The sequence below is a fragment of the Ranitomeya imitator genome, chromosome 6, assembly GCF_032444005.1.
Source record: "Ranitomeya imitator isolate aRanImi1 chromosome 6, aRanImi1.pri, whole genome shotgun sequence".
Taxonomy (NCBI): Eukaryota; Metazoa; Chordata; class Amphibia; order Anura; family Dendrobatidae; genus Ranitomeya; species Ranitomeya imitator.
In genome coordinates, this window is record NC_091287.1 from 522630302 (window position 1) to 522652762 (window position 22461).

The following is a 22461-nucleotide window of genomic DNA, read 5'->3' on the forward strand; positions in this document are numbered from 1 at the left end:
ATAACACTTGTGCAGCACTATATAGGGCAAATATCTCTATGGAGCATCTTAGGCTACGTTCACACTAGCGTTCCGCTAGTGTGCGTCGCCTTAGCGTCGGGCGACGCAGCGGCGACGCACGCGTCATGCGCCCCTATGTTTAACATGGGGGACGCATGCGTTTTTGTGTGTTGCGTTTTGCAACACTTGCGTCTTTTTTGCCGCTAGCGTCGGACCAAGAAAACGCAACAAGTTGCATTTTTCTTGCGTCCGATTTTCGGCAAAAAACGACGCATGCGTCGCAAAACGCAGCGTTTTTGCGTGCGTTTTGCCGCGTTTTTGTGTGCGTCGTGCGTTGCGTCGCCGACGTAGCGGCGCGCAACGCTAGTCTGAACGTACCCTTATGGGGCCCTTATTACCCTTTATGCAGGATTATATGGGGCATATTTCAATATGGAGCATCTAATGGGGCCCATCAAACTTTATGGAGCATTATATGGGGCTCCTGATTCAATATGGATATTCAAAAACACTTAACCTACTGATGTCTCAATTAATTTTACTTTTATTGGTATCTATTTTTACTTTTGAAATTTACCGGTAGCTGCTGCATTTTCCACGCTAGGCTTATACTTGGGTCATTAAATTTTCCCAGTTTTTTGTGGCAAAATTAGGGGGGTCGGCTTATACTCGGGTCGGCTTATACTCGAGTATATACGGTAACTAGATTTGCGCTGCTAGTTTTTTTTTTTTTTATAAAACTCCAACTCAATGCCCGCCTCCCCTCCTCCCTCCCTCCTTCCCGCCCCCCCTCCAGCAGGGACTGTGTGTGTGTGTGTGTGTGGGGGGGGGGGGTGCCATTTTTCCATTCGCCTCAGGCAGCAGAGAGGCTAGGTTCACCTTTGCTCCCGCCAGTGTGCTGGTTCACAGGGAAACTGCCTCACTGGGATCACCGTCCTTGTGACCAGGGCACCTCGGATAGTCCAGACTCACAGTAGGAACTGTAGCTTCCCCAACACAGAAACCGCCTCAGGCTCTGTAGATGCAGCCTTTCCATGCGCTTCCAGGAAGTCCAATCACAGGCACTTCCAACACACAGGCCATCAGTCCATGATCTTACCAAGTGCTTACAGCACTCCAGTCCATCCACGGACAATCCAACACTCTGACCATTCCAGGACTCACACTCTTACCAGGTGCTTGCAGGACTCCAGCCCATCCCAGGACAATCCAACACCCTCGAGCATTCAGTCCATAGCCTCAGCAGTGCTTCCAGGACTCCAGCCCACTTCAGGACAATCCAACACACAGGCTATTGCAGGACTCACTCTACAGTGCTTCCAGGACTTCACTCCAACGCCAGGAGAATCCAACACTGACCATCCATTAAGTCCACGGTCTCGGGTGCTTGCAGGACGTCTCCAATGCCAGGAGACTCCAACACTGACCGTCCAGGACCTTGCACATGGAACAAATGGATCCATACACAGGAACCATGTGACCCACACCCTGGTCACATTACATACCTGTAACCACTCCCTTGAGTGGGAGTGTGGGGGTGTGTGGCTAGTTTGACCCTCCCATCTCTCATAACTAGCCTTGCCAGTCTCCCATTAGAACTACACAATTACTTGTGGGACTACAGGTCCCAGCAAACCAAACAGATGTCTCCCATCCTTCGGCCACAGACTACTGACATGATAGCCTTCACTGATCTACCAGACAAGTGTTCTATCAGTCATTATACAGGAGGAGGAGGTGAGCTGTGACCTCACCTATTGTGAATGGTGGATCCTGTGTTATCTACTGTATATAGAGATGTTATCAGTCATTGTACAGGAGGAGGAGGTGAGCTGTGACATCACCTATTGTGAATGGTGGATCCTGTGTTATCTACTGTATATTGGGGTGTTATCAGTCATTGTACAGGAGGAGGAGGTGAGCTGTGATATCACCTAATGTGAATGGTGGATCCTGTGTTATCTACTATATATAGAGGTGTTATCAGTCATTGTACAGGAGGAGGAGGTGAGCTGTGATACCATCTATTGTGAATGGTGGATCCTGTGTTATCTGTTGTGAATTCTGTTGTCAAGCTCCCTCCTGTGGTCATGAATGATACTTCGGCTGGTTCTGTCCATGGGCTTCCTCTGGTGGTTGTGAGTGGAGCTGCGGCTTCTGAGTTTCCTTCCACAGGTGACGAGGTTAATTCGTTAGCTGGCTGCTCTATTTAACTCCACTTAGATCATTGCTCCATGCCACCTCTCAATGTTCCAGTATTGGTCTAGTTCTCTCCTGGATCGTTCTTGTGACCTGTCTTCCCAGCAGAAGCTAAGTTCCTGCTTGTTTTTCTCTGGTTTGCTATTTTTCTGTCCAGCTTGCTATTTTGATTTTTGTCTTGCTTGCTGGAAGCTCTGGGACGCAGAGGGAGCGCCTCCGCACCGTGAGTCGGTGCGGAGGGTCTTTTTGCGCCCTCTGCGTGGTCTTTTTGTAGTTTTTTGTGCTGACCGCAAAGTTACCTTTCCTATCCTCTGTCTGTTCAGTAAGTCGGGCCTCACTTTGCTAAATCTATTTCATCTCTGTGTTTGTAATTTTCATCTTTACTCACAGTCATTATATGTGGGGGGCTGCCTTTTCCTTTGGGGAATTTCTCTGAGGCAAGGTAGGCTTTATTTTTCTATCTCTAGGGCTAGCTAGTTTATTAGGCTGTGTCGAGTTGCATAGGGAGCGTTAGGAGCAATCCACGGCTATTTCTAGTGTGTGTGATAGGATTAGGGATTGCGGTCAGCAGAGTTCCCACGTCTCAGAGCTCGTCCTATATTATTAGTAACTATCAGGTCATTCCGTGTGCTCTTAACCTCCAGGTCCATTATTGTCCTTACCACCAGGTAATAACAGTTATCTACTGTATATTGGGGTGTTATCAGTCATTGTACAGGAGGAGTAGGTGAGCTGTGACATCACCTATTGTGAATGGTGGATCCTGTGTTATCTACTGTATATAGAGGTGTTATCAGTCATTGTACAGTAGGAGGAGGTGTGCTGTGATATCACCTATTGTGAATGGTGGATCCTGTGTTTTCTACTGTGTATAGAGATGTTATTTTTCATTGTAATCATGTCTGTGATGATGATGATGAGATTACTGGTAACATATCTGTACAGAACCGGAAGAATTAGTATAATATTAGGTATAGTCGCCGCTGTGAAAATTGCACGATTTCAACTTTTATATAAATAGTGATAAAAAAAACCATCAAAATTAAAAAAGAAACATTTAAGATAAAACCTTTCCTTAAACAATAGGTAATTTACTGATGACACATTCCCCTGTGAGGTTTTCACCTTTCAGTGAATGAACTGCGCCGTGCTTATTAATCACCATAATTCAATACAAATATTAATGATTATATACTGTAGTATAATTTTTGCAATTACAAGCTATTAATGCCCTGTTGAAAGCTAAATCCTAATAAAGGCTCTTACTGACTGTGCCCACTTTCATTTTTTTTTTCGATATGGACTCCAAGGCTTCCAGAGTTGGAAAATACAAAATTGCATTTAATTGCAGCTCTGCCCAAGATCTATTTCTATTTATCGAGAAATCCCACTGTTTTAAAGCTACAGAGATAGTAATTTTCCAGGTGCCCGCAGAGAAAAGCCTGCGTAAACACACTGACTTCTGGAATTCGCAAATACTTCATAAGTAGCAAGTAATTATGCAATTATGGACTCATATCTTTGCAGGGTTGTGTCTGACGGACTCCTAAATAGGGGCAATCTAATGAAATGGTTAAAACAGATGATCGAATGGGGTCCAAATAATATTCTTCCAAGTTCCAGCTCATGTTGTACCAGCTCCGGTGCCAGGCTGGTATAATAATGGTAATGTCAGAGAGTAGGCTTCACATTCATACATGGATTTTTATTGATCCGATACATTTAGGATATAAAAGTCTTAATTATAAATATTTGGTGTATACAGCTCCTATGCAAGCAATGTGTCCCTATGTTGTGAAGGCCATTGAAGAACAAGGGGAGGTACCACTTAAGCCCAAGAAGAGCTTTGGAGGGACGGAGTGTGGCAACGTCAATAGGCATCACCACCTTGGTACGAGGCGGTAATGAATGCTCATAAAATCAAGAGATTTGGCACCAATGAGAGGAACATGTGGTGTACCAAGTGAGGCACTTGATACTGATGGTCTGATCAAGTAAAATAGGTATATGGAAAGTTTCTTGAGTGATGGTCCAGGAGTCAGAGGTGTTGACTATGTGGCCTATTAGAATTTGTAGGAAAAGGTTGCCGGTTGAATCAAGCAATTATCTGTGGCTCTCCTCACGGAATGGGCAGCAAGCAATGACCATTAGTGGTCTGGGGCTGATAGAGTTATAGCGTGTAGGAGATCGGTCTGCAAGAATTTCCTGTGGACTGCCATCTATACTGCCTAAATAGAGTCATAGCTGGAGACAGGTGTAACCCAGCGTCCCTCAACCATTTCCTAAGCCTGTCCTGCCAGATCCTGTTCTTGAGTCCTGAACCCATCCTATCTGAATCCGCACCTTCATCATCTGCAAGTGGAATGCCCGCCTGGGCCGTGGGGTACTCGGTAACGGGTCCGGTACTTAAAGGGATGTGTCACGGCGGCGCAGACCCGGTCCGTGGCCCTGGGCGCCCATGTTAAGGGAAAAGTCTTTAAAGGGATTTGTGAATAAAGTTTGTGTTCGTGACGCTACCTGTGGTTCTTGGTCAGTTATGACCGACGCTGCTTAAAGGGGTCCACTGGGGTGATGTTATGGCAGCTAAGATGATATGGCTTCCCACAGGTGAAGCTGGGTCCCCAGGGCTTCCAGTGTATAGATGAAGATGTATGGGTAGTGTAGGAAGTAACGGAGGACACAGGTTTGCAGTCTATCTTTACCTGGTTTACTGATGAATTCGGGCAACCACAGTCCAGGGCACCAGATCACAGGTACAGGTAGGGTCCGGCCGGCTTGGAAGCGAGTTGGGAGTCCCCTGTACCAGGTAGAGTTAGAAGCCTTCCCTCTAGCACTGTGGTGTAGTTCCTTGCTGCCCTAGGCCTCTCACAAGGTCCTCACGTGTTCTCTCTGTCCTCCTTGTAGGTAGGACACTAACCCGCATGACAGGTGTCTTGAGCCTTTTTACAGGATCTCTATCACGACCCGGGCTCTATGCACCACTGTGTCTCCAGGTGTTAGGGCAGACAGGTGACTTGTAATCCAGCTGTCCTGCCGGTTTCTGCTGTGATTCATGGAGTCCCTCCCAACCTCGGTCTTCCGGCTACCAGTGTCTGCGAACTGTAGGGAGGTAGCCCAGTCGCAGCTATTCTCCCCAGTTCTCATTCTCCTGCACTTCACTTCTCCTACACACTCTCTACAATCCATTTGGCTTCTCTTTCTCTCTTTCTAGGAGCTGCAGCACTTCTCACGTGGCTGCACCGACCCTCAACTTTCTTCTCCTCTGTCTCTCTGACCATGTCCATGAAGTTCAACCTATAATCTAACATGTTGATCCAGTGAGTGGCTGCCTTGCTCTCAGATTGTGTGTGGAGGAAAGACTTGGATTATGGTCTGAATGTTTCATGGCAGACATAACTACAAGGTGTTATTGGGAGAGGAACACTTGTAAGCTAACGGCCTTTAATATCCAACCCCTGAAAATCACAGACTGTTGACAGAAGAACACTGGAAGGTTGCAATTTTTTTTTTTGCAATTTCACTTTTTTTCCCGTTTTCTTTTACAAGACATGGTAAAACCAATGGTGACGTTAAAAAGTACAACTCGTCCTACAAAAAACAAGCCCTCACATGGCCATATTGACGGAAAAATAAAAAAGTTATGGCTCTGGGAAGGAGGGGAGCGAAAAACGAAAACGCAAAAACGAAAAAAGGCTGCGTATTGAAGGGGTTAAATGCCCTGTCAAAATGGAGTAACGGCTGCATATGCGTGCCAACCAATCTGTTCATTCTCTATAGGACTACTGGGGAAAGTCAAGTTTTTTCTCTGGCGGTCTTCAGTCCACCATTCTCTGGATCGACGGGAATTCAACAAATTAGACCCTTAGCAATTCCAAGGACAGAAGTTTAAAATGCTCTATTATTGGTGGCACATGCACATTCATTCTCTAGAAGAAGAAGTCCTCTAGAGATTGAACTGCTTCATTACAATGGATCACTTATGTTGCCCTTGCATGGGATTGGTGGTGGTACCAGCTATCCTGTGGATAAGTAGTAACTTCCAATGTTGAGACTTTTTCTTTTTAACGGCCTTCTGCTCAATCTCAAACTATGGCAACTGGATGAATGAACGTTCTGCAGGAATATCGATCTTGCTCAAGCCTAGATAGGTCCACCTAAGTCTTCTCCACCATTATCTTGATAGTATCAAGTCATCGGGTTGCTGGTCTTCCTGTTCGGCTTGTTCCTTCTATTCTTCTGACTATGATGTCCTTCTCCAGGGATTGCTCTCTTTGTATTATGTGTCCAAAGTAAGTCGTAGCTTGGTGATCCTTGCTTCGAATGACATGTCTGGCTTCATTTGTTCCAAAATTGATTTGTTGGTTCTTCTTGCCATCCATGGTATTGACAAAATCCTTCTCCAGTGCCACATTTCTAAGGTGTCGATTCTTCTTCTGTCTAGTTTCTTTATCATCCAGGTTTCACACCCATATGTTACTGCAGAAAAGACCAAACTAAGTATTAGCCATGTCTTCATCACCGGTGAAATGTTCCTTGATTTGAAGACCTTGTCCAGTGACTTCATTCTTGATTTGCCCACAGCTATTCTATTGACTTCCGGTGTCGTTGCGGCATCTTGAGTGATCATTGATGTTGGGATTAGCTGGTTAAAATATGTGGAGCGGGCAAGGTCTAAAACGTTAGTGCAACCCACAAATGGTTCCTTCCAGTTTTTTCCAGCTTCCAGTCCCTTATAGAAACCTGTCACGTCCCGACCGTGGTATACAGTATATAGAAATTCTTTCCTCCTCATTAGCTGCCATATCTGATTGCGCAGCTCCATAAATCAATATGCAGCCGGCGGTATAAGTATCTGATTTCTAGATTAATCACAATCATTCGGATAACAATGCAAACGACTCAATAGCAGAGAACGAGCAGAGTCTAATAAGTGTGATTGTGCCGTGCGGCGGACATCTTGCTTCGTACTGTGCGGAAGTCTTTCTGATGTGATCACTGTCTCAGCTGGTATTCAATCACTGATTACCCTAATAAAGAAGAGCGGCCGCCTGAAACAGAGAAGACGACGGATTACACTGTTGAGCATTAAATGAAATCTGCCCTTTTTTCCTCTTTTCTCCTCGGCTATTCGTATACTTTACTACTGAAATCAGGGATTGTAGCCTTAAACCTGCAGCCTGTGGCTCGGGACGCAGATTATCGGCCATGGTTCCTTAGCAGCGGCCGTCTCCCGGATATAAAGTATTAGCCACGAGAACAGCAGGGTTCACTAAGAGTGTATTGTCTTCTCCGAGGAGTGATGAACTTTAAAGCTCGGCCATTTGTGTGTGGCATGAGCCATTGTGTTCCCGGATTAAGTGTCTGCAGACCCGCTGGAAAGGGACCATATTTCAAGACCAAGAGAGAAAGAAAGACGCCTGCTGGCATTAGAAATGTATTCTTACTGTTGTAGCAGAACTAAATGTGTCACTGGGCACAATACGTATAATATACAGTGTGCTGCCTGTGCTCTAACTGGGGTGACGGTAATACTAAGCACCGATCATCCAACACTGGGGGCGCCGAGAGCAAACACTGGGCGATAACCGGCATGTCAACCTCCTCTATCTATCTATCTATCTATCTATCTATCTATCTATCTATCATCTATCTATCATCTATTATCTATCTATCTATTATCTATCTATTATCTATCTATCATCTATTATCTATCTATCTATTATCTATCTATTATCTATCTATCATCTATTATCTATCTATTATCTATTTATAATCTATCTATCATCTATCTATCTATTATCTATCTATTATATCTCTATCTATCTATCTATTATCTATCTATATATTATCTATCTATTATATCTCTATCTATCTATCTATTATCTATCTATCTATCTATTATCTATCATATATCTATCTATTATCTATCATCTGTCTATCTATTATCTATCATCTATCTATCTATCTATCTATCTATCTATCTATCATCTATTATCTATCTATCTATTATCTATCTATTATCTATCTATCATCTATTATCTATCTATCTATTATCTATTTATAATCTATCTATCATCTATCTATCTATTATCTATCTATTATATCTCTATCTATCTATTATCTATCTATATATTATCTATCTATTATATCTCTATCTATCTATCTATTATCTATCTATCTATCTATCTATCTATCTATTATCTATCATATATCTATCTATTATCTATCATCTGTCTATCTATTATCTATCATCTATCTATCTATTATCTATCTATCTATCTATCTATCTATTATCTATCATATATCTATCTATCTATTATCCATCTCTCATATCTATCTATTATCTATTATCTATCTATTATCTATCTATCATCTATCTATCTATCTATCATCTATCTATTATCTATCATCTATCTATCTATTATCTATCTATCTATTATCTATCTATCTATTATCTATCTATCTATCTATCATCTATCTATCATCTATCTATCATCTATATAGTATCTATTATCTATCTATCTATATATTATCTATCTATCTATCTATTATCTATCTATCATCTATCTATCTATCTATTATCTATCTATCTATCTATCTATCATATCTATCTATTATCCATCTCTCATATCTATCTATCTCATATCTATCTATCTATCATCTATCTATCTATCTATTATCCATCTCTCATATCTATCTATCTATTATCTATCTATCTATCATTTATTATCTATCTATCATCTATCTATTATCTATCTATCTATTATCTATTATTTATCTATCTATCTATATCTATCTCTCATATCTATCTATCTATCTATCATCTATCTCTCATATCTATCTATTATTTATCATATATCTATTATCTAAGTATCTATTATCTATCTGTACAAAAAAAGGCAGGGCACCCAATGAAGCAGGTGAAAAAAAAATACATTTTTTTAGTTGCCCATGTACCCAACAGTTCTCTGTCTCTTCCACTAACCTCCCCCTCCATGTCTATACGGACCTTGTGCACTGGGCACAGTCATGGGGAACAGAAATGGACCTTTCACAAACTGATCCCACAGAGATGGAAACTCTAATTGTCCACAATGTCTTGTGCTAAATCATTAAGATTTACCTTTACTGGAACTAAGGAGCTGCGGCCGAGCCCTGATAACAATCTCATAGCGGTATCCCTCCTCCACCAAACAGTACAGCGGGCACAATGCAGTCAGGAGGTAACGTTCTCCTCCTGGCATTCACCCATCCCAGACTCCCCCATCAGATGCCAGATAGAGGAGTGTGATCCATCACTGCACAGAACACGTTTTCTCCAGGGCTTTACACCACTCCATCTGACGCTCGGCATTGTGCTTGGTGATGTAAGGCTGCATCCAGCTGCACCACCAGGAAATCCCATATAATGAAGCTCCCAGAGCACAGATTCTGTGCTATAATTAATAGGACAAAGCCAAGGGTGATGATGACTATGCGGATTGTGCATTATCGGACAGCAGATGCCATATTGGTGATGGGAATAATCCATTGCTCATCCACATTAATACAGAGCATCACCTAGGTGCCATATTCACTGGGAGTACTGCCTTCTTTTTGTTTGACTCTTTGTTAGTCTTTTCGGTCTGTATTGCTTCCAGATTAGCGCTGATACACTTTACTACTGATACAATTGGTCTGGCTGAATAGTTCCTAGTACAACAATAAAAATGACACCTGACTTGTAGTCATCGCATGTTCCATGGCTGAGAAATCAAGCTTTCAAAGCAATATGCAAATTAGCTTGGAAGCGGATTGGAGGCGTGTCCATACGGTCCATGACTGTTTAGGCTCCTCCTCAATGCACTTCCAGATTAATCTGCATGTGGCTTCAAAGTTCGATTTCTCAGTGACGACGCATCGGATTACGACAAGCCAGGTATCATTTTTATCGATGTCCTTGGACCTATACAGCCGTGTTAGTAGTTTTAGTAGTAAAATCAAACTGACAGGTTCCCGTTGTACATGTAGCATTGTATACAAGGCACTTTCTCCATGAAAAGTCTTTATGGAGATGTCCATTCCATTCTCTACCTGACAGCAAACTCTTTATAGCAGCACTTAATATTCTGCGCTTAAAGGCTAATCAAAAAGTAATTCGCGGTAACAGAAAAGGGTCAGTAATTGAGCAAGAAACGCTCTTGCTGATATAATTATTCTCTATTCATGTAAGGTTATATGACATTAATTGTACTCCGGAGCTGCACTCTTTCTCAAATGTCACTTTTATTTGATGTTGATTTTCACTTACACCTTAACTACTTATGGTACATGGTGCAGCAGTCAAACCCTGGGAGGACGGTGGGAATAATTGTGATAAATACCAACGGGCTATCGTCCAGAAGGCGGAAATTCAATTATTTGTTAATGGCGGTATATGACCTAATGGCACGGCTCTTTTATTACGGTACATTTCTGTATCCGCAGGTGCTGGATAGGAGTAAGGAGAAGGATCACATTAAAGAGGTATTTGTCTTACATGAAACAGATATCGCAGAGGATCTTTTCTTCTAACCAAATGGTTAAATAAGATTTTTATGTTAAAATATGTATATTTTTAATAATTTAATTATTAAATTATAGATATATTCTGATTGGCTCACTTGCGTGTTCACAGATGTAGATATAGGAATGTTTCTTGTGTTAATCTTCTACTGGTTATTTAGAACACGGCATAAACCAGTGCAGGGATCAACAAAATAAACAAAAGATAACATACAGCACAGTCTATATGCCAGCAGGGATCTGCCCGCTCATGGTGCAGCACAGTCTATATGCCAGCAGGGATCTGCCCGCTCATGGTGCAGCACAGTCCATATGCCAGCAGGGATCTGCCCGCTCATGGTACAACACAGTCCATATGCCAGCAGGGATCTGCCCGCTCATGGTGCAGCACAGTCCATATGCCAGCAGGGATCTGCCCGCTCATGGTACAACACTGTTCATATGCCAGCAGGGATCTGCCCGCTCATGGTACAGCACTGTTCATATGCCAGCAGGGATCTGCCCGCTCATGGTGCAGCACAGTCCATATGCCAGCTGGGATCTGCCCGCTCATGGTGCAGCACAGTCCATATGCCAGCAGGGATCTGCCCGCTCATGGTACAACACTGTTCATATGCCAGCAGGGATCTGCCCGCTCATGGTACAGCACTGTTCATATGCCAGCAGGGATCTGCCCGCTCATGGTGCAGCACAGTCCATATGCCAGCTGGGATCTGCCCGCTCATGGTGCAGCACAGTCCATATGCCAGCAGGGATCTGCCCGCTCATGGTGCAGCACAGTCCATATGCCAGCAGGGATCTGCCCGCTCATGGTGCAGCACAGTCCATATGCCAGCAGGGATCTGCCCGCTCATGGTGCAGCACAGTCCATATGCCAGCAGGGATCTGCCCGCTCATGGTACAGCACTGTTCATATGCCAGCTGGGATCCGCCCGCTAAAGGTACAGCACTGTTCATATGCCAGCTGGGATCTGCCCGCTAAGGATACAGCACAGTCCATATGCCAGCTGGGATCTGCCCGCTCATGGTACAGCACAGTCCATATGCCAGCAGCGATGCACCCACTCATGGTACAGCACAGTCCATATGCCAGCAGGGATCCGCCCACTCAGGGTACAGCACAGTCCATATGCCAGCTGGGATCCACCCGCTAAGGGTACAGCATAGTCCATATGCCAGCTGGGATCCGCCCGCAAAGGGCACAGCACAGTCCATATGCCAGCTGGTATCCGCCCGCCAAGGGTACAGAACAGTCCATTTGCCAGCAGGCATCTACCCGCTGAGCATACAGCACAGTCCATATGAAAGCAGGGATCAGTCCACTCAGGGTACAGCACTGTCCATTTGCCAGCAGGGATCTGCGCTCATGGTACAGCACAGTCCATATGCCAGCTGGGATCCACCCGCTCAGGGTACAACACAGTCCATATGCCAGCAGGGATCCACCTGCTCAGGGTAAAGGACTGTCCATATGCCAGCTGGGATCCGCCCGCTCAGGGTACAGCACTGTCCATATGCCAGCTGGGATCCGCCCGCTCAGGGTACATATATATATATATACAGTATATATATATATATATATATATATATATATATATATATATATATACTAGATTGTGGCCCGATTCTAACGCATGATGATTCAATGATGATTCCAGAATTCGCGGCAGACTGTGCCCGTCGCTGATTGGTCGAGGCAACCTTTATGACATCATCGTCGCCATGGCAACCATTATGACATCTACGTCGATACTGTGCCCGTCGCTGAATCAGAAACGTGAGATGTCTACGTCCTTTATGACATCATTGTCGCTGTGCCTGTTGCTGATTGGTCGAGGCCTGGCGGCCTCGACCAATCAGAGACATGGGATTTCTACGTCGATGCTGTGCCGGTCTCTTATTGGTCGAGGCCTGGCGGCCTCGACCAATCAGAGACGTGGGATTTCCAGGACAGACAGACAGACAGAAAGACAGACAGACAGACGGAAAAACCCTTAGGTAATTATATATATAGATATATAGATATATATATATATATATATATATAAATAAAAAATAAAATCTTGATATTTGTCCACTAGGTTTACTATTAACAGTTTCATTAGAATCACAGGTAGGATTACAATGACTGATAACACCTCCATATACTGTAGATAACACCTGATCCACCATTCACAATAATTGATATCACAGCTCACCTCCTCCTCCGGTACAATGATTGATAAAACCTCTATATACAGTAGATAACAAAGGATTCACCATTCAAAATAGGTGGTCACAGCTCACCTCCTCCTCCGGTACAATGACTGATAAAACCTCTATATACAGTAGATAACACAGGATCCACCATTCACAATAGATGATGTCACAGCTCACCTCCTCCTCCTGTAAAATGACTGATAACACCTCTATATACAGTAGACAACACAGGATCTACTATTCACAATAGGTGATGTCACAGCTCCCCTCCTCCTCCTGTATAATGACTGATATCACCTCTATATACAGTAGATAACACAGGATCCACCATTCACAATATATGATGTCACAGCTCACCTTCTCCTCCTGTACAATGACTGATAACACCTCTATATACAGTAGATAACACAGGACCCACCATTCACAATAGATGATATCACAGGACACCTCCCCCTCCTGTACAAGGACTGATAACACCTCTATATACAGTAGATAACACAGGATCCACCATTCACAATAGGTGATGTCACAGCTCACCTCCTCCTCCTGTAAAATGACTGATAACACCTCTATATACAGTAGATAACACAGGATCCACCATTCACAATAGGTGATGTCACAGCTCACCTCCTCCTCCTGTACAATGACTGATAACTCCTCTATATACAGTAGATAACGCAGGATCCACCATTCACAATAGATGATGTCACAGCTCACCTCCTCTTCCTGTTCAATGACTGATAACACCTCTATATATAGTAGATAACACAGGATCCACCATTCACAATAGGTGATATCACAGGACACCTCCCTCTCCTGTACAAGGACTGATAACACCTCTATATACAGTAGATAACACAGGATCCACCATTCACAATAGGTGATGTCACAGCTCACCTCCTCCTCCTGTACAATGACTGATAACACCTCTATATACAGTAGATAACACAGGATCCACCATTCACAATAGGTGATGTCACAGCTCACCTCCTCCTCCTGTACAATGACTGATAACACCTCTATATACAGTAGATAACACAGGATCCACCATTCACAATAGGTGATGTCACAGCTCACCTTCTCCTCCTGTACAATGACTGATAACACCTCTATATACAGTAGATAACACAGGACCCACCATTCACAATAGATGATATCACAGGACACCTCCCCCTCCTGTACAAGGACTGATAACACCTCTATATACAGTAGATAACACAGGATCCATCATTCACAATAGGTGATGTCACAGCTCACCTCCTCTTCCTGTTCAATGACTGATAACACCTCTATATACAGTAGATAACACAGGATCCACCATTCACAATAGATGATGTCACAGCTCACCTCCTCTTCCTGTTCAATGACTGATAACACCTCTATATACAGTAGATAACACAGGATCCACCATTCACAATAGATGATGTCACAGCTCACCTCCTCTTCCTGTTCAATGACTGATAACACCTCTATATACAGCAGATAACACAGGATCCACCATTCACAATAGGTGATGTCACAGCTCACCTCCTCCTCCTGTACAATGACTGATAACACCTCTATATACAGTAGATAACACAGGATCCACCATTCACAATAGATGATATCACAGCTCACCTCCTCCATTCCCTTCAATGACTTGCACAGATCAGTGCTTTCCCAGATGCGACTGTTATGCACAGAAATAGACTCTGAGTTAATCTATTGCTTCTAATGTCCTTGGGCAAAACAGAAATTGGGAATCTAGTCCTCGGTCTAGCGGTCAGTGTGAAAACTGCATGATGTTAGTTTTTTTATATCGTTATTTATAATAAAAAAAGGAACAATTCAACATTACAATTCGATTCAAACAATGGGTAATGTTTGGTCATTTTTATCTTGATTGTGACTTGAAGAAAAATAACCATTTTTATCTAGAGAAGTTAAAGGGGTTATCCTACTTTATTGATAGCGATAATTATAAAATAGCATATTTTAAGTGTCTGACTTCTGGGACCCCCATGATCCTGTGGATGAAGGGGCTTTAATCCTGCGTCCTTCAGAATCTTCATTTTTAGAGAATAAATATGCAGCCGATGTTCCTCATGCAAATGATTACACCAAAAGAAAATCTGTACTAAATGTGACTGCAGATGATGGAGAATCAGGTGGTGTAATATGGCAATAACACAGATCTCAGGGAGCCATAAACCATGTGCAGCCGGATGCCGTCAGCGCTGATGAGCCGTAGTCGCCGCCGTACAACCCAACAACACACTAAAGAATCGGCAAACTTAGGAAAGATTACGTTCGGCAGCGCTAAGTAGTGATTGAAGACATTCTGTTCTCTCCGGGAAGGAAAAAAAAGGAGAAGAATAAGAAAAGCCGGCCGATCCGGACTCCGATGCCTTGATGTAGAACCACTCATGTTGTGATGATATGTGTAATATATTAAACCTTTTCAACAGTGACAGTATTAACTGTTCTGTGACATTTTCAAGTGCTGCCGATGACATAAAAAATGAGAGATAAATGAGGGAGAGGGCAGGAAAAACAGCAGTGCGAATATTAAACCGCAGAAACACAATGTCCACGAAATTACAGCCGCAACCCGAATCTCTCTGCCTAATATAAACCCTATTCTGCTTTATAAGCACCAACGGTTTCTAATTTAAAAGGAGAGAAAAAAAAGGAGCATTTCTATCATCTGCAGAAGAAACAGGAACGAGACGAGGATCTCGGAAGTCTGGCCAGGAAGAAAGTCTTCATTAATTAAAGCATAAAAGGAAAGTGTCATCACAAAGTGGCCTATTGTTAAAATCAGGTTTTTATGTTAAATGCATTTTTTTTTCATTTCTCATATCACTTTCTATATTTAAAAAATCTTGCATTATTCACGCTGGCCACTAGGCTTCATTTTAGACTGATAATTCCTGTTCTTTACGGGAAAACAATCACCACCATGTGATAAAAGATAACACCTCTATATACAATGTATACCACAGCATTCACCATTCATAAAGTGAAAAATTTGGAGCTAAAACAACATTTTCATGAAAAAAAATATAAACATTTTCAATATGACGATTTAATTCTTGTCAAATTCTGTGTAATACCTGCTAAAATCCATGAGGAATGTGGTTTCCAAAATGGGGTCACTTACATAGGGTCTTTGCTGTTTGGGCGCCATGGAGGCTGGGGAAAATACAACATGGCGTCTGCAATCTCTTACAGCCAAATTTGTGTTGCAAAATTCAAATGGTGCTCCTTCCCTTCTGAGTCGTTCCATTTGTGCAAAAAGAGGTTTCTAACCACATGTGGGGTATCAACGAACTCAGATAAAACTAGGTAATATATTGTGGGGTCCATATTCCTATACTATTCCATGTAAAAGTGAAACAAAATGGTGCTAAAGTAACATTTTAGAAGAAAAATTAAAATTTGTTTTTCCTTCAACTTTGCATTAATTCCTGTGCAGCACTTGAAAGGTTAAAAATTTCCTGACAACAGTTTTGAAGTATTTGCAAAGGAGCAGTTTTTAAAATAGTAGTACTCTTGGGGAGTATTTCAACATATAGGTCCATCTAAGTCTGAATAGGTGCCTAAAGAAACAAGCTTTCGAAACTTCTTGGAAAAATATGAGAAATTTCTGCAAAACTTTGAACCCTTCTAGGATCCTAACAAAATAAAATTACAATTGGAAAAAGATGCAGATGGGAAATGTTGTTTGTTAACTATTTTATATAGCATGACTAAGGATTTAAAAATTTAAAATGTAAAAAGTTTGAATTTTTCAAAATTTTCACCAAAATTCTGATATTTTCAAAAATGAACACAAAACATATTGACCGCAATTTACCACTAACATAAAGTAAAATGCGTCACGAAAAAATAATATTAGAATCACTTGGATATGTTGAAGCGTTCCAAAATTATTACCATATGAAGTGACACTGGTCGGATCTCAAAAATTTGGCCTGGTCATGAAGATTAAAATTGGCTCAGTCACAGTCACTAAGGGGATACAGTTTTATTATTGAAGTCAATGTATAAACAGTATGCAGACAACTCCTAGGTTCCCTCTAGTGGTGACCGCCGGTAGCCAAAACTTTACTCTTCTATTCTAGAGCCTCATATTAGAAAAAAAGACAAAAAAAAAAAAGAACTTTCAGTACTAGAATAAAATACTAGCAGCACAGAGTTTTGGACCCAATTAGATTCAATTAGAACAATCACTTGGCAATATATAAGGTATAATATGATATGCAAGTGCAGAGAACGCATACATTGCTTGGTACCAACACTGTAGAAAGATCACGGCTTAAAGTTATATAGGTTTAAAGCAATAAGAACATGTTCTTTCAATCATTCTTGGCCTCACTACATTTTTCTTCCATTTTCACAAAGAAATTGGCAATATCAACTCCTTCTTCCCCAACAAAATTAAGAGTATTGCCGCCCTGGGTGGAAAGAAGGAAGAAATTAATTGTGCAGAGCAGAGAGTGAGTACGCAGTGACTGGAACACATGCCCCGAAGCTTTACTGAAAACATTATTAGTTACATGTCAGAAAAGCTGATTTCAAGAGAGGAGATGTTTCCAATGAGAACTTCATAATTTATTAACCCTAATACAAACCATATTTATAAAAAGGGAATGTATAGACATGCACGGCACAGATGGCTGTAGGTAACGAAGAAAAAAGGATGCGAGGGCGAACCTGGCAGACGTTAGAGAAGACAGACTGCCATGGATTGGGAAATCTCGTCAATGGGGTGGTCTGAATACCAAACGTGCAACGTTGATGAATGGAGCATTCACTAAAAACATCCTCTTGGTTCTATCTCTCGCTTATAGAACCAACATATTCTGCAGTTCTGAATGAGTGAATTATCCTCAGGCGTTTTTGGTCTACCCCCAGCGGATCTTCCAGTCTAATTGCCCTCCCACAGGCTGAGAGTGTCAAGCATTTCCTTAGATTCTACTAGGCTAAGAAAAAGAAAATCAACGAATCCTGATGGAATTGTACTATGGGCCTTAATGTAAAACATTCAAATACAAAATGTTAAATTTGTAATCCCGTGTTGTTTTTAGATTGATAATTTTTTTTAATTCATTCGCTTGCTGCCACTAAGGAGAATATGCAGTAGGCTCCTAATTTCCCGGTATAGAGATACCCGAGAGTTCAAGAAGAGTTCTGGGGACAGCTTGGGAAAAAGGGCAAAGTATAGTCGTTGGCGTGAGTGGTTGGCATGCTGATCCCACATATACTGTAGTTGTTACACCTGCACCTGGCCTGTGTATCCCGACTCCGCTTCCTTCCCCTGGGTTCACTGCTGCCTGTTGTGCTCCACATCGGGTTTTGAAAGTTGCCCAGAGTGGATCAATGACATCATCTCCCTAGGCCTATTTCAGGCCCACTTGGGATCGAGACTCCAGATTTTTGTTTGGCGTGTTCCACCTTCTGTGCATACTGTGCTTCACTTGATTCTATCCTTGCTAGGCTCCACTTCATCCGTCCTGAGATTGCTGGGACTGCCAAGTCCTTGTTTCCCTTGTGCCTTCCTGCTTGCTGCATCAATGCCAAGGGTCCATGTGCCCACCTGGACTCATCCACTTCACCAGGTGAGCCTTACAACAGTCAGGGCATAAATGGAGTCCGCGTTGCAGAGGAGGAAGTGGCCGCAGCAGAAAGGATTTGTTGGCCATTTACAGCAGAGCTGAAGCATTGAAGTGAAAGCGGAGTAAAAAAGAAAGAAGAGTGAAACTCCATAAACATGCTGCGTCTCTTTGAACCCCTGCCAGAGGAGATAAATGGCAAGATAACCAGGTAGACTGGGATCAGGGGCGAACATATCATTGGTGTCACCTGTGCAGCCGCACGGGGGTCCAAGGGTAAAGGGGGCCCATTTCGACCTCCAAAGCTGGTGGAATTGTGCATTATAATGAGCTATTGCACTGCAAAGGGCCCATATATTGTTCTTGCACAGGAGCCTTTTTCTGTCTGTGTCCACCAGTGACTGGCGGATCTTCATTCATTCATCCATTTTCATATACCTCAATATGCACTTTGCAGCCTGATCCACATTTCATATTTTTCTTGTGAAAGTGTCGGTCTCAGTAATATAGGCTGGATGTGAGGTCCGTATATATAACTGTCTTCATTAATTCATATCAGCACATCTTCTATCCTGCATTTACTTCCCCTGTGAGTGCTGTCCTCTTATAGCCTGTTTTCTCTGCATTCCTTGAGACTGTAAATGGTTTCACACCTCTCCACAGGGATCTGCTACTCTTCTAACTGCTACACTACTTCTCCGGGGTGGCAGCATTTACCCTTTAGCTCTATGCTTGACAATCAGAACTTTAAATTGATAGTTGTCGTTATGCAAATTTTCAACAAAATATAGCATTTTGTGAAAAATTCATAAAAAACAACATGTGGGTGGATTCTGAATCCTGACCAAAAAAGTGCAAAAAACGCATAACATCTCCTAAAAATAAAACTTGCAAGACGTGCAGAGTTCCTACATCCCACTTATGCCTTACGTCTACATGAACACGTCACATATTCACCGGAAAACAGAGCCCAAAAATATTTGGATCTGACAAAAGGCCTAATTAGGCACAGGGGATCATTATATATTCAAGACCTTTAGTAGAAAAATAGTCCTACCCTAAAATTGTCAGTACAAGAAGTTTGCAATCAATCCTTACATACAGGAAATAATCATCAAGTGTGACCTCCCAATATCAAGTGAAATGCCACCAATCGATGTTCTAATCCATAGGAAAATAATCATTATATTAATGCTTTTTTAATAAAATTCACCAATAAAAACTGCGATAAAAAATGGTGTGGTTAGGTCTTCTCAAAAACATGGGCAATGTAAATCAGTAATTAGAAGTTCTTCTAGATCTTTGGTTGTCTTCTCTAAGAGGTGGGGACCCTGAACATCTGGTGTTTCCCATGCTGTCATCTGTGTGATCGGCTGTAAGTTCGTTATCGCCGGTCAGAGTGCTGTGGTTCCCACACTGTTAGACAGATGACAATGTGTGAACCAGCAGTTGTGACCAGCGGTAAAAAGGTTACCGCCGGTCACAGGCATCAGCTGATGAGAGTACAATGCTTGGTCTCGCTGACAGTAGCAAGAGCAGGCATACGATGATGAGCATGTTCATCTGCCGGCAGCTGTGCAATAAATAAATAAAATAAAAAAATGTAGTGAGGACCTCTCTATTCTTGATAGTCAGTACTGGTAAAGCTGACAGCTGTGATCTGCAGCCCTCAGCAGTCAAAGATATCTTGGCTGGTTATCAAAAATATAGGGGTCCTCATGCTGTTTTTTTTTTAATTATTTAAATAAATAATTTTAAAAAATGGCATGGGGTCCTTCCATTTTTGACAACCAGCTAAGCTAAAGCAGGACGCTAGGGGACTAGTATTCTTAGACTTGGAAAGTACTATGGATATTGGCCCTCCAGCCTAAAAATATCAGCCTGCAGCCACCCTAGAAAAGGCACATTTATTAAATGTGCCAATTCTGGTGCTTTGCCCGACTCTTCCCACTTGCCTTGATGCAGTGACAAGTGGAGTGATAGTATTGGGGTTGATGTCAGCTTTTATATAAAAGAAAGGATTCTGTTTGTTTATTCCTATTAAAGGACTTAACTCTGTCTCTGTCTTTATTAACATCTGACTATGGGGTTAGTAATGGGGGTGTTTTATCGATGCCTCTCCATTACTAACCCATGAGATTGATGTCAGCGACCATAAAACAGCTGAAACCAACCTGACAACTATTACCCCACTTGCCACCTCACCAGGGCAAGTAGGAAAAGCATGCAAAGCACCAAAATTGGCCCATCTTATAAATGATCCTTTCATGGGGTGGCTGTAGGTTGCTATTTGTAGGTATGAGAGGGTCAATATCCATGGTGTCCTCCCAGTCTGAAAATATCATCCCCCAGCAGTCTGTATGAGCAGCTATCAAAAATGGTGGGACCACATGCCGTTTTTTAAAATTATTTCAATAATTTTAAAAAAATGGTGTGGGGACCCCTCTATTTTTTGATAACCAGCCAAGATAAAGCTCACAGCTGGGGGATATAGCCCGCATTTGTAGGTTTAGCCTGTGCTGGTTATCAAAAATAGACGAGACCCCGCACAGTGATTGAGCTAGAAGTGCCCACACAGTAAAGCTTGTTGATTGACTGCACTGCCCCCGAATAGTAACAAGGACGTCCTGGAGAAGTCCGTGTTTGGGGTCCATGCACGTACAGTAGGTGTTTGGTATGTGCCCCGATCTTTAACGTTTGGCTTGGTCCATCCCTATATACCACACCACATCAGAGATGGGAGTAAATGACATTGACTGGTCATGAAAATGAGAACACATACATGTAGAAACGCTTGGAATGGTGCGAGCGACAGTGGCGTGAGATACAATATTAGCACAATATTACAAACGGCAAATAACCTCCATCAAACTTCAACTGTGAAATAGAATTTTAATGCATTTCATGGTCTATTTATCAAGCGCACCCTGCTGAGAAAACTAGTATTATTAGAAAACGGCGCTGGGAACCATAAAACATGACTTTAGCACAGATGAAGTATTGCAATGCCGGCGCTTGTTGTCTGGAATCCAGTAGACGAGGCAACGACACAGTTCGCAATGAGAGATGGTGGCAAGGCAGAGTATTTAGCACTTCAAAGAGCCGTATTGAATGGAGTCATACTGCAGTCATAACTGGGTTGGCGCTAGTGATGAGCAAATCTGATGAAATTCAAATTGTATGGGTAGTTTGGAAATAGTGGATGATTCTGATCAAGGAGTCAAAATCAAGCGAGTGTAGAATCAGTGTGGTTTATCCTCTACATGTTTTGAAGTATTCCAGCTTCTTCACAAGAACCAAAGGGATCAAGGAAAAATTAAAATCCTGCAGTTTGCTCGAATTTGGCCAGGAAAATTTGATTCTCAACGCAAATAGAATGTTATGTTATACTTGAAAGTCTCTCCTGGCCCCAGAATATAATCAACATATGTATATAAAATGGTAAAAAATATTATACCCATTCAGCCATCACCTGTTCCACCACGCAACCTCACTCCAATGGGGCAGCTCTGGAGCCTTCAACGCCCAACATCTTGGTGTCTACTGTTTTCTTTAGTTAGCAATGTCCCGACCCCCTTCCCTTTTGAATCGAGCAAAATAATATCCAATCTCAACCATTTTGCTGGATTTAAGTGTTCAAAAGATTCTGGGTCTGGTGAACCCAATTTATTTTGGGAATTTGATTTGCCTTAACCTCTTACCGACATATGATGTACTGGTATGTCAGATTTCGGCACCCTGACTTTGATGTGGGCTCATATGCTGAGCCCACATCGTTCCCGGCACATGATCGCTGATTTATCCAGCCATCATGTGCCTCCAACAGCTGCGGATGGAGCGGAGCTCCACCTGCGGCTGTTAACCTGTAAAATTCCATTGTCAATCTCTGATGCGCCTTGTGGAGGGTCAATCCACGCTCTCA

General features: G+C 42.4%; 1 protein-coding gene and 1 long non-coding RNA gene across 3 annotated transcripts in view; one reads left to right on the top strand and one right to left on the bottom strand.

Moving 5' to 3' along the window:
• Nucleotides 1-22461, bottom strand: part of SAMD12 (sterile alpha motif domain containing 12) — an 803045-nt gene that overhangs the window by 137176 nt on the left and 643408 nt on the right. The gene's annotated exons all lie outside the window — the stretch shown is intronic.
• Nucleotides 1-22461, top strand: part of LOC138643082 (uncharacterized) — a 124859-nt gene that overhangs the window by 47545 nt on the left and 54853 nt on the right. For both annotated transcript variants that reach the window (XR_011314128.1, XR_011314127.1), the window contains exon 2: nt 10666-10704. This is a non-coding gene — a long non-coding RNA (uncharacterized lncRNA). The remainder of the gene's footprint in view (nt 1-10665; nt 10705-22461) is intronic.